We start from the raw sequence: 12,644 nt of genomic DNA on the forward strand, positions 1-12,644 counted from the left end.
TCTGTGGGGTCACACAGAGTCGGACACGACTGAAGCAACTTAGCAGCAGCAGCAGCAGCACTCTGTACCTCTGGGCCCATTTCCTAGTTGATGCTAATTAGTGCCTAATTATAGACTACTTCCTCTTTGTAGCCTGGAAGTTCTGAAGATGGTTTTCTCATCTAAAAGCTTCTTGAGCCTTTTCAGAGGCTACCCCAACAGGGTTGCCTTATCTGTGTTTGCTAATTCCTCCCGAGACTTCAGGATAAGAGGGATCAGGATGATAATTAGGGAGAGGCAGGTGGCTCCTTCTCCAGGACTGTGCCATCTCTCATATGCTCATCTCTGCCCCTTGTAATCCTCTCGCTCTGCCATTGCCAGCTGCATTTGCATATATCTATTGTGCACAGCAAAGGCTCCGACAGTGATGACGAGGGATTGCCAGAACGTGAAATCCAATAAGGCGACAGAGTTCCATCTTCTGAACTAAGAAGCCTGGTAATTAAGGCAGTATTTACAATGCAATAAAGGCAGAGCTAATTACTGGCAAATGAGATTGAGACGATGCTGTCTCCCAGTGAAACTAGACTGGGATCAGCCTCCACTGTAAATCCTCCAACTGTCTCCTTTGTTAATTATGATCTTCATAATTCCCTTCTTGGCAATACTTGCCTAATCTATTGGTGCTCAGCAGAAAAGAATTCATGGAAACTGAGGTAGGAGTGATAGGGAGAGCTCAGGATGACTGTTGAACAGGAGAATCACTAACACAGAAATAAGGACCTGGAAGAAGAGAGGGTTGTTGGTAAATACTCTTAAGGCAAAATGAGGTCATTCTTGCAAATAAGCTCCAGGACCTGATCCTTTGCTGAAGTGCAATGGGGATTTATACTTGCTAACAGCTTCCTGTCCACATATGGCTTCCCTGGTGGCTTGGGTGGTAATGATTCTGCCTGCAATGCTAGGAGAACTGAGTTTGATTCCTGGGTCAGGAAGATCCCCTAGAGAAGGAAATAGCAACCTACTCCAGTATTCTTGCCTGGAGAATTCTGAGGACAGAGGAGCCTGGCGGGCTACAGTCCATAGGGTCACAAGGAGTCAGACACGACTGAGTGTCTGAGTGTCTAACTCTTTCTTGTCCACATACAGGTGTGGCACATTAGGAGCTGTCTATTCTTCATCTTCATTATTAAAAATATATCCTGGGTTAGGGATCTTTTACATGGTGCTGTGGCTCATCAGTCCACTCTAAAGAATGCCAGTATCACCACCTTGTTCTCAAAATGCCTGAAGTGAGTGGGTAGCCTGTCCTTTCTCCAGGGTATCTTCCCAACCCAGTGATCCAACCCAGAAGGTCCCACATTGCAGGGGGATTCTTTACCAGCTGAGCCACCAGGGAAGCCCATGAATGCTGGAGTGGGCAGCCTATCCCTTCTCCAGGGGATCTTCCTGACCCAGGAATTGAACCAGGGTCTTCTGCATTGCAGGCGGATTCTTTACCAGCTGAGCTACCGGGGAAGCCCAACACAGAGCTCACCAAATGTTTTTTTGTAAAGACCAAGGCAGTAAATATTTTAGGCTTTGTGAAGCCATATGGTACCTTTGTCACATAGCCTCCTTTTCCTCCTCCTCCCCCTTTGTTCTTTTTAACTCTTTAAAAACGGAAAAAGCATTCCTGTCTTCCAGGTCATACAAAAACAGGGCATGACTGAATGTGGCCTGCAGGTCATGGGGTGCTGACTGCTGTAATACATTGTATACTTAAATACTCAACCAGAAGGTACCTCTATTGGTACAGAAGCAGATAATTAAGCAGTAATATTCTGTCCATCTACTCCTGCTGCTGCTGCTGCTAAATCGCTTCAGTCGTGTCCGACTCCGTGCGACCCCATAGATGGCAGCCCACCAGGCTCCCCCGTCCCTGGGATTCTCCAGGCAAGAACACTGGAATGGGTTGCCATTTCCTTCTCCAATGCATGAAAGTAAAAAGTGAAAGTGAAGTCGCTCAGTTGTGTCCGACTCTTTGAGACCCCATGAACTGCAGCCCACCAGGCTCCTCCGTCCATGGGATTCTCCAGGCAAGAGCACTGGAGTGGGGTCACGTACTCCTACCAAAGATTAAATTTGGGATTGAAATTAAGATATAGAATTAGGGGAGGGTGCCTGAAAGATTACTCTCGGACAATGAAGAACGACGCTGTTTTTTCTATGATGATCCTTTCTAGGTCAAGCCTTGTTTGTCAAGAAATCTGATATTTGCAACTTGGATTAAGAATTCTTGTATTGTTTCTCCCATTTTATCTCTTTCTCTACATTGTTTATCATTTTATAGCTAAACTTTAAGAATGTGAAGTGAAGTGGAAGTCACTCAGTTGTGTCCAGCTCTTTTTGACCCCATAGACTGTAGCCCACCAGGCTCTTCTGTCCATGGAATTCTCTAGGCAGGAATGCTGGAGTGAGTAGCTGTTCCCTTTTCCAGGAGATCTTCCCAACCCAGGGATTGAACCCAGGTCTTCCACATTGCAGGCAGATTCTTTACCCATCTAAGCCACCCAAAAGAAGGAAATGGCAACCCACTCCAGCATTCTTGCCTGGAGAATCCCAGGGATGGGGGAGCCTGGTGGGCTGCCGTCTATGGGGTTGCACAGAGTTGGACACGACTGAAGCGACTTAGCAGCAGCAACAGCAAGCCACCCAAGAATAAGTCGTCCAAGGGAAGCCCAAGAATACTGGAGTTGGTAGCCTATCCCTTCTCCAGGGGATCTTCCCAGCCTAGGAATTGAACCGGGGTCTCCTGCATTGCGGGCAGATTCTTTACCAGCTGAGCTACCCATTTCAGTATCTGAGGCAATATGGCGTTGAATAAAACCTTTTGCGTGAGAGACGTGTTTGAGGGATCAGAGAGGCAAGGAAGTATTTTGACATCAGATTTCAGTCACAGGCTTGGGACCAAGCAACAGCTTTATGGCAGTATTTCCCAGCAAAGGTACTGACATCTTAGCATTTTCCTGGACAGTCTCATGTATCCCCTTTAGATTTCTCTTACCCTCCCACCAAAAGACAGATCAAATCTCCAGCCCCTGTGACAACAGCAATGCTTCCCATGCTTCACATACATATTTAATCCCCATCAGCAACACTACTATCCCGAGGAATGGGGGTGGGCTGAGAACCTCTGTATTATCTAGTTCTTTGGGGATGTGGTGTGAAGGGGTATCTCATAGGTCATTGAGAATATGGCTACAGAGAGAGGACTTGGACTCAGGGCTCTGTGCTAGGGACATAGCCTCCTTCTTCAGTCCCACTCCGTGTTATATTCAGAAGAGAATATTCTTACTGCAGTCCCTCTTCATGAAGGGAGTAGGGCCGATTTTCTCATGTCTGTGCGCCTTCTCATTCATGCTGTCATGTACTAGGTGGTGAGGTTTAAAAAACCACATCACAGGTGGCCTGTCCATAGAGTCCAGTGTGGCCCTAGTGGAACACATGTGGGACAACTTCCAGGATCAATGGATGGCTTTCTTAGTTTGTATAAAGAGTGAGTGGATTACAATATGTCAAAATACCTATTTTGATTTTGTGTTTCTAACAGGAGACTGTAATCTCAGAGCTAGGTGAGTCAGAGGTGGCTGTTCTAGGGCGTTTCAAACTCCATGTGTGCTTTTGTGTCTCTTGTTTGCTGGGAGAGATCAAATGTGGCCGTGTACCGAACCTTCTGTTCCCCTTCAAGAATGCTTCAAGGGTAAGTGCTGTGAATAATGGATGGCCCTTGTGATTCAATGCTGGCAATAGCTCCATATTTGAGTGTTTCAGCACGATGTATGGGAAGACCATGTGTGTTTAGAGTTAGATAATTTTATATTTCAATCCCTTCTCTACCACTTGCTAGTAGAGGAACCCTAGGAAATTTACTCAACTTCTCTGAATCTTAGAATTTGTAATGCTTTTCTTGCAGGGTGCAGGAGAAGACAATTCACTGTAAGTGAAGTGTCCAGGACAAAGCCCAGGCTATAATAGCGGTTCACTGTTCCACAGCTATTGATCACCATAAAAATAAATTAGACACAGTGTACAAAAGCATGGCCGATTGACTGTTCATTATTGACTGCTGCTAATAGTGATAAACCAAGTGGGTGTTATGCACTATCTAGGAGAGCAAAGCGGGGGCCACGCTTCTTTTCCAGCCAGCATCCTTTGGTGTGTCTTTAAACACAGGGTTGTGTGAGGCAGTGTGGAATATTTTGTAGGAGTGCCCTATCTCTTTCCTCCCTAATTCCAGGTTTGCCTCTTCCCAATTCTATATCTTTAGGGGAAGTTTTTTATATCCTAATATACCTTTCCTTCTTTGTAAAATAAAAGTATCCCAATAGCTCTCTCTGGGTAATTGTGTGAATTAAATGTGACAACAAACCAACAGCTGCAGCGTTTAATAAATACATGTTGCTCAGTACAAGTAGATCTTCTTTATCTTCCTGTTCAGGTTTTGTCTGTGCAAGATTTTCAACAGACAGTGTTTGTCTTTGACTTGATTTCCTTGCTTCTCTGCACTTTTCTCTTTCAGTGTATTGAATTTTCTGGTCTCTGAGGCACCCTGCAATAGTCCATTCACGTTAAGGTGAAGGTAATTTCTTACTTTGCTGTCTCTTTCCATTTGGCACACCAAGGGTGAACCCTGCCTCTATGACTGTTAAAGATGTATTAGACATTTTATGATCAGTGAAACAGTGACAGTATGTCAGGGTCAAGTCAAAGAAGTACTTCTGGTCATTTGGAGCCAATATTGGACCCCTGGATACGTCAAGCCACAAGGAGGGAGGTGGGACTGGAGTTCATCACATACATGAGTGACAGTAATTCGGGACCACAGTAAGGTAACACAGCAGCCTGGACTGAGTTTAGCATAAGACAGACCTCAAACAATAAGCCAGAAGGAAATAAATAAGCAAAATTTATAGGATCTGTAAATTTCATAGGGTTATCATAATGTTTTATAGGTCTACGATTTTTCATCTAAAACTCTTGGGGGCAAGTGTGCTTTGAAATTCAAATTTTTTTCAGGTTTAGAAAGGTGCGACAGTACATATAGAGCATATTATACACCACTCCCGGCAAAGTCTGGGGCAGCACCCCATTATCAAACACTATTATTTTCTCTGCAGAGTAGGTATATATTCACACTAATTAGGGTAAACAAAGATTAAAAATAGTCTTATGTCAGTCCAGGTCAGATTTTTCCATTGAATGAAATCAATTCAGGTTATGTTTTGACACCATAGGAATCAGAAAAATACTTATGGCTTTTAGAAGTTTTTGCAGTTTTTTGTGGCTAATAATGGACTGTAAATCTGCATTAGACAGTGGAAATTATGAATAGTTTAATGGAAAATTATGGTCAGATAGGGGCTTCTCAGGTGGCGCTAGTGGTAAAGAATATGCTTGCAAATGCAGGAGACATAAGAGATGTGGGAAGATCCCCTGGAGGAGGAAATGGCATCCCACTCCTGTATTCTTGCCTGGAGAATCCCATGGACAGAGGAGCCTGGAGGGCTACAGTCCATGGGGTTCAAAAGGGTTGAATATGACTGAAGCAACTTAGCATGCACGGTCAGATAGGAGTCAAGACTTCTCACATCCTGTTATCCTTGTACCAGAGTTCATCTATCTGTCCAATAAATATTCAGTGACAGCAATAGCCTGCCAGGCAGCGGATATGACAGTGAACAAGATGGAAGAATCCATGCTTATGTGTGTGTCCTGCCATGAGCCCAGGCACTTCCCCTTTCTCTTTTAGGTAAAGGATCTATTACCCATCATCTGCCTTTACCATTCCTGTAAGATTATTTCTGTGAGATTTCACCTTCACTGTAAGGTTATCTCTGTGAGCTTTCACCCTTGCTGGGCTTATCCAGGAAGAAAAGTAGTTTCCTCCTCTGTGAGCCTAGGATGCTTAATTCATACCTCTACTGTAGCATGTAACTCAGTTTGATCTGTTCTTTTCCCATCTGATTCCTAAAATAAAATGTGACCACTTGAGAAAAAGGAATCTTAGAGCCTTGATGCTTAATCTAGGGCTCCACACATAGTACATGCTCAGCAAATATTTGGTAAATGAACACTTGTTCTTCTGGATGATGGATACACCTTCATATCTCAATTTTATTGAATTATGCGGGGGTGGGGAATTTAGCCACTCCCCCTTTTTCTGGCTCCCTGATGGATTGGCTTCATTTTATTCTGAATTGCTAAGTTCAGTTCAGTTCAGAAAAGTTGCTCAGTCATGTTTGACTCTTTGAGACCCCATGAACTACAGCACGCCATGTTTCCCTATCCATCACCAACCTGCAGAGCTTACTCAAACTCATGCTCATTGAGTTGGTGGTGCCATCCAACCATCTCATCCTCTGTCATCCCCTTCTCCTCCCACCTTCAATCTTTCCCAGCATCAGGGTTTTTTATAAAGGAGTAAGCTCTTCGCATCAGGTGCCCAAAGTATTGGAGTTACAGCTTCAGCATCAGTCCTTCCAATGAATACTCAGGACTGATTTCTTTAGGATGGACTGGTTGGATCTCCTTGCAGTCCAAGGGACTCTCAAGAATCTCCTCCAACACCACAGTTCAAAAGCATCCATTCTTTGGCACTCAGCCTTCTTTACAGTCCAACTTTCACATCCATACATGACTACAGGATAAACCATAGTTTTGACTAGATGGACATTTGTTGGCAAAGTAATGTCTCTGCTTTTTAATATGCTGTCTAGGTTGGTCATACCTTTTCTTTCAAGGAGCAAACGTCTTTTAATTTCATGGCTGCAGTCACCATCTGCAGTGATGTTAGACCCAAGTAATAAAGCATATTTTTAGCATTGCCTACCAGCAGAGAATTACCAATAGTGATGATAATTTTATGTTTTCTTACTGTTTTTGCTCTATAACATTATTATCCTTTTGTATTATCAGATATTAAAATCATATTAATAATCAAGAACTGTATTAAACTGTCTAAAAGTTGGATGATATAGTAGCACATTTAGGTTAGTTGCACCCTTTGGGGATAATCACCAAGAACAAACTTAGCCCCTTGCTTTTCTGGAAATACAAAGACAATATTGTTTTCTAGGAGATTAATTATTATGATGGTATCTTGGAATATGCAATAAAATCAATGTCATTTGGTTGACTAAGCTTTTAAAGTTGCAAATTAAAAGTTACAATGGTGGACTTACTCACCAGAAGCAGGGCAGAAGGGCTCCATACTTTGGCGCTAATGTTTTTCGCACATGAGGTGACTCTCTGAGTGACCTGGAGACCACCTGATCCCTACAAGAAGTCAGGACTTTAAGGGCCTAAGGTATGCATCATGTCCTCAAGGACACCAATCATGTTAGCACCCTTTCTGGGACTTCCTGCTTACTGCATCATGAGTTGTAAAAGAAGGCACTAGGAAGTGATCATTTAACCTTGCTCTTTGTAAGCTCAGAAGAGACTTTTCCCATTAGGAGGCAAGGCCAGGCTTGGCCTTTGTGCTCTCACAGATGCAGTTTCTCTTCCAGGAGGGCTCCCTTCTAATGTGTTACTCTACATAGCTTCTATTTTTCCTTAAAATTACTGGTTGAGATCTTCTTATCTCAGCAAAATCTTCACTGAATCTCGATATTCTTCCTTTGCCTTCCAAGTCCATCTGCATTTCTGTTACAGCCCTTGTCTTACTTTACTGCGATTACATTAAAGTTGACTTTAAAAATAACACCCCACTGGAAAGCCCTTGAAGGCAGGAGTTGTGTCCTCCATAGTTCTAGTGTCTAGCATTTGGCCTGGAATATATTGAAAACACAGCAAATGCCTGTTGAATGGAAGAATATAAGAATAAATGAGGCTGAATATAGAGAGTGAAGGAGATAACTCATATTGAATTTTTTTCACTATTTGTAAATTGCTTCAGTAAAAGGATTTGCTAGAGAAGCACCTACTGCAAAATTGAGGGATTTTCTTAAGATTGCAATTATCTCTGCTAACCAAATCTTTCATTCACTTGGATTAGGAGAGGTGACTGAGGAATGAGTTTTCTCCAAGGATTGATTCATTCTTTAATGTATTATTCCACTTGCCAAATATACAGTGTACAATTAACACTCTCTGTGAAAGTTAGTTTAGTGGTGAAAGACACTGTGGGTAAAAGAAAGATGAGTGAAAAAGTGATTCATATCATTAAGGAGTTTAAATGGCAAGGGGAATACAGTCTGTTCTAGGATAGAATACAGTAAAATGCTATATGTTACAAGGGATATAGGTGTTCCTTAAAAAGAAGGAGAATTCCCTTGTAGTAAGAAGTCAGGGAAGATGTTTCTAAAGGAAGTATTTTTATAGTTGGAGTTTGAAGAAGGGTCTAACAGAGGGATAAAAACCAACTAGTAGGCAGTACACGTGTGGAAGTGTATACTGGTCATTGTCTGGAGATGGGAAGTAGCATGACCTTTTGAATTGTAAATTTCAGAGTAGGATGCTAGTGGGGACAGTGCTGGAAAGATGGTTTGATCTTTTAGATTAGAGAAGACACAGAATGTTAAATTAAGGAATTTGGATCTTACTTTATAGGATAATGGGGGCTTCCCTGATGGCTCAGTGGGTAAGGAATCTGCCTGCAATATAGGAGACACAGGAGACGTGGGTTGGATCCCTGGGTGGGGAAGATCCTTTGGAGAAGGAAATGGCAACCCACTCCAGTATTCTTGCCTGGGAAATCCTGTGGACAGAGGAGCCTAGTGGGCTGCAGTCCATGGGGTCACAAAGGGTCAGACGTGACTGCACGTGTAAGCACACAAACCTTTGATGAAAGGAGTAACACCTGAATCCTGTTTTAGTAACCTTTGATCTATTGAAAGGGGGAAATATGTATCAGAGTGGCAGATATAGGAGACAAGATGGTCTCTAAAGCGATCTTGAAAGAAGTCTAGGTAAAAGAGGATAAGTGAACAAAGAGGGCAAATGACAAAGGGAAGGAGTGGAGAGAAATCATAGGACTGTGCTTTGGCATTAAGCGAGATGCTGAGACAAAAACACCTCTGACATTCTGATTGTATGAGACAGTGATTGCTGTGATTGTTAAAATCATGAAAAGAAATAAGGAAACAGAGAGAAACATGAGGATAAAGGACATGAGTTCTACATAATTCATAAAAGATCAGGCAAATGCAGTAAAAATTCAATAGATTGGGGGTGACAGAATCACAGTTTTTGATTAATCACATGTTGATTACACTGCTTACTGTCCATGAACTCTGTTGATGGCAGTAGCAGAAGACCACTGTATCATAGTACTCACTCGTCTTGACCAGGAAGCCTATAAACTAGGCTCAGGGTCTTCCCAGGTTATAAAGACTATGGTTACCAAGGCTTATGAAATGGTAATTGTGGCCATTCTACTAACTACCATTGTGGCTCCTCAACTTGGCAGAGAACACTTTTAAAATCCAGGACAGATCCTTAACATACTCAGAACATCCTCTCCATCCAAACACTTATCTTGGATTTGCCATGGAAGTCTTTGACTCAGCCTTGTCCCCTTTGATCATGAAATTTCAGCTCTTCCCTCTTGGCCTGCGGCAACTTTGTCTTGCTCACCGGTTCATACTTACTTTAACTGCCCTATGCATTACTTGACTTATGATACATCTCTTTTGGATCCTCTCATCCCCCTGTACAAATGTTGGGATTTTGCAGTTCCATCATTTCTTTTTTTGCAGTCATATCTGACCATGGCCTCTTTGAATGATTCTTATTGAATGATTTCAATATTCAGCTCCCAACTATATTGTAACAATCAGCATATAAACAAAAGCTAAAAGCGGTCAATTGCTTAGGACTGAAGAGTCAATATATTTTACTTTGCATGCTAGCTCTAGTAAAATGGAAGTGGCATTTTATACCCCTGAGTTGGGAAGTATTTCTGCAGTCAGTGGAAAAGAGTACCATAATTGATTAATACGTTTCTTGTATACATGAAGACAGATTACATTCATGCAGAAACATCTCGTTCTTATCTAGAGAGCTAAGGGTAATATATGAAAATAGAACCCTGGGAGGTTTTTTGCTAGTAAATGTGATGGTTATGTTTTATGTCCTTTTGGCTCAGCTATGATATCCAGCTCTTTGCTCAAAACCCTGTCTAGATATTGCTGTGAAGGTATTTGTAGATGTTATTAACATCTACAATCAGTTTGTCTTTAAGTGAAAGAGATTACTCTCATGTGGGTAGGTCTCATCTAATCAGTTGAAGCTCTTAAAGAGCAGAAACTGGGGCTTCTCAGAAAAGAACTTTCATGTCAAAACTTACCATAGAAGTCCTTCCTGAAATTTCCAGTCTGCCAACATCCCTGACTGATATGAGGAAATCAAGTTAGAGTCTGACAAGTCGAATGAATCCTAGTTATTCCTTTAATAAAATAGTTATTCCTGCTACTATTTTGGACAACAAAAGAAGAGTAACGTTTACTATCCATGAAGCAGCTACATCCAGGGACTAAAGTTCTCCCTTGTATACCTTGAAACTGCAGTGATAGAGTGGACCTTGGCTCTGCAAGTACTTCTTGAAGCTACCCATGCATCCTATACTGGTGACATTAGTGATAAAGTTCAAAAGTGTTCATTAGATGAAATATGACAGATGGTAGACTTCCTTCCCCTTCACGTAAGGTACTCCTAAAGACTTAAGTGACCCTTGGAGTTCTCAGCAAAGTTTGCCATTTTCTGTTACTCAGTCATTTTCTTTCCATGCGACCTGCAACAGCTGTTCTTTCACCAATTAAACCATTTCTTCCTGATAAATTAAAAACATTTCTAATTAAATGGTATAATGAAATCATCAATCTATGTTACTGAAGCAGAACTGTAATGTAATTAGTTATTGATACCACAACACAGGGCTCAGTTAGAATGAGAGTAGGGTGGGTGGGAGCCTCTAGGATTCTCACAAGGCACATGGCCATTGTTGGAGATACCTAACTGATTCATCCGGTTGTTTTCCCAAAGGACAGTTGTTATGTTAACATGGTCCATGGAAGCAGTATAATAATACTGTTTTTTAGTATAAAATGACAATTCTCAATAGTACCAGAGAGACCTATAGGAACAGGATGACATTTTCCTTGGGTAGTCTCAGCAATAAATACTTTCCAGGGAAAGAACAACTGATTTGAGAAATGAATGAAAATTATGGAAGTATAAGGAGAACTTTGGGGGCTTTCCCGGTGGCTCAGCTGGACAAGAACCGACCTGTCAGTCTGTTTCCTTGGAGAGGCAAGAGATAAGGGTTCAATCCCTGGGTCCAGAAGGTCCTCTGGAGAAGGAAATGGCAACCCGCTTCAGTATTCTTGCCTGGAAAATCTCATGGACAGAGGAGCCTGGCGGGCTATAGTCCATGGGTTTACAAAGAGTTGGACAAGACTGAGCACACATGCCACGTAAGCAGAACTTTTCTAGTTTGAATATCATTCTTTTTCCATGGAAACTGTGGTAGTGAGCACTGCTTGATAGCTGGAATTAACTCATTATTAATTTTGTGCATTCCATGTTAGCTACCCAATATACACAGAAAGTAATCAGTAATTACTCACAGAGTGAATGCCTTGGTGTTTAGAGTAATTGTATTAGGCAGCTCAGTTTCATCTTTCATAGAACTGTATTAAAACAAATCACCATAATAAAACCTATACCTGTAAGAACTCCCTCTTTTTAACAACTCAGAAACACATGCACCAAAAGTATAAACAGGATAGAAAAGAAGTGGAAAATCTATTAGCATACTAAGATTGGGTTACCATGTCCTCTGGACTATATAAAAAATGGCTAGTGTTTAAATGTTTGGGTTTTTCCTTCTCTTTAGAATCTCAGTAACAGTTTTAACATATCAATAGGAATGAAAATAGTTTTTTATTTAACATATACATGTAATACTCTCTGATTAATTATTTATTTGTTCAATAATTGTAAAAGTGTTTTGCATTGCAAGCAATAGCAACTCTAACAAGAAAAGAAATTTATGAAAGGTTACTTGTAACTTCTGACTCTCCTGGAGGGCAGGAGTACTGGATTCTTGAGTCACAGATACAGGGACAATTTTTAGTTCCACTAAAGCACCTTTTCTGGGACAGTGCTGCTCCATCACTGTTTGGCCTATGACACTCTATTATACTTAGTTCTGGATGCCAGTAGCTCTGCCATAGCTGCCTACAAGGAACCAGGTGCCTCTCTCACCACAATTGCCAGAACATTAATTCTTATATGCTCAAAAATGTGTCTCTATCACTTCTTCAGAACCCAAGTGTGCTTGCTCCGTTGTGTCCTACTCTTTGCAACCCCAAGGACTATAACCCCCCAGGCTCCTCTGTCCATGAGGATTTCTAGGCAAGGATACTGGAATGTGTAGCCATTCCCTTCTCCAGAGGGTCTTCCCAACCCAGGCATCAAACCAAGGTCTCCTGCATGGCAGGCAGATTCTTGACCAGCTAAGACACCAGGGAAGTCCACATTAGTTTGGAAAGGATTAATTTATTAAAGAGTTTGAAAAGAACTTTATCTGCATGTCTTAGGAGGACATCCAAGGGCCAGGATGACCAGTTATTGGTACTGGCTATATTGTATAGAGGGAAAGTTTCTTCTAAAGAAAACAA

Source organism: Odocoileus virginianus, chromosome 10 (assembly GCF_023699985.2).
Source record: "Odocoileus virginianus isolate 20LAN1187 ecotype Illinois chromosome 10, Ovbor_1.2, whole genome shotgun sequence".
In the NCBI taxonomy this organism is placed as follows: domain Eukaryota; kingdom Metazoa; phylum Chordata; class Mammalia; order Artiodactyla; family Cervidae; genus Odocoileus; species Odocoileus virginianus.